This window comes from Lupinus angustifolius, chromosome LG12 (genome assembly GCF_001865875.1).
Source record: "Lupinus angustifolius cultivar Tanjil chromosome LG12, LupAngTanjil_v1.0, whole genome shotgun sequence".
Taxonomy (NCBI): Eukaryota; Viridiplantae; Streptophyta; class Magnoliopsida; order Fabales; family Fabaceae; genus Lupinus; species Lupinus angustifolius.
In genome coordinates, this window is record NC_032020.1 from 1,654,891 (window position 1) to 1,656,249 (window position 1,359).

Consider the following 1,359-nt stretch of genomic DNA (forward strand, 5'->3'; position numbering starts at 1 on the left):
TGAGTGATCATTCTTCCGATTGAGAACGACTTTCTTTAATGATAATCCCTAACTTTTTCCTAGGCCGCCCTTTCAGGTTTTCGACCTACCAGGATATTCTTTTCTTTTTATTTGTTAGAAATATTAACGTAATGATCACTTTGTGCGAGTGTTAGTTTAAAAATATGAGTGCATTTAAAATGTTTCCTTTTGGAGTCAGTTTGCTTTTTACCCTAGCATGGTTCCAAACAAATTATTCCTCAACAAGGACTTTTTGGGCTTGAATCGTGGCCTGGTTAAATGGCTTACAAGAAAATGGATATTAAGGCTCAAATTGTGTTTCCCTTCCCACTACATCTCCTTTTCTATCTCCTTTTCTCCGATATCCTATTTCCGATGATTCCTCTCGTGATTTTATTGCTTCGTTTTAGTATTGACAAATGAGGATCTGATGTGTTTTTGTCCTAATTTTTGCCTAAGATCTCTTGAGTATCTTAGCGGACCTTTCTCATTTTTCTTCTACTTTGAGATTTCTAGATTCTCACTACTTGATTTGAAGCATTGTTCTTTTGAATTATAGGAAATATTGGAAAAACTACCCTTCCCCGGGTTATTAATGTCTTTTGTGGGTTTTTATTTTGATCATTCTTCATAAAGTCTGGGCTAAAATAGGGTGACTAGGGATATCTTCATAAGTGTTTAGGAGTTACAAAGAAGCCTTGTGTCATCGGAAACATTTATTCGAGAATTCACACCTTTAGGGAATTTGTCTACATCATTCTCCATTTTCGCTTAAAACATGCATGCAATTTTATAAATAATGATCGTGTTCATTACAATAATATTCCTAAGAAGTTGAGTTTCTTTTTCTTCTTCTTTTTTGTTTTTTCCTTTTTTTCATTTTTTTAGGAAGTCGCCTCAAGCATAGTACTTCTTTACTACATCAGAGTTTACGGAGAGACGAAGGTCTTCTCCGTCCATGTTGGTCAGAATGAGAGCTCCTCCTGAGAAGACTTTCTTTACCACATACGAGCCTTCGTAATTGGGTGTCCATTTTCCCCGGTGATCTTTCTGAATAGGTAAAATCTTCTTGAGTACTAGATCACCTTCCCTGAATGCTCGAGGGCGTACCTTCTTAGCGTGTGCCCTCATGATCCTCCTCTGGTATAATTGACCATGACATATGGCTGCCAACCTCTTCCCTTCAATAAGATTCAACTGATCATGTCGGGCTTGGACCCATTCTGCCTCTTCTAATCCGGCTTCAGCGAGCACTCTTAGTGACGGGATTTCGACTTCTATCGGCAGCAATGCTTCCATCCCATAAACCAGCGAGTAGGGTGTTGCCACAGTTGATGTGCGGACAGAAGTCCGATAACC

General features: G+C 38.7%; 1 pseudogene; it reads right to left on the reverse strand.

Moving 5' to 3' along the window:
• Window positions 898-1,359, reverse strand: part of LOC109361813 — a 6,858-nt pseudogene continuing 6,396 nt past the window's right edge.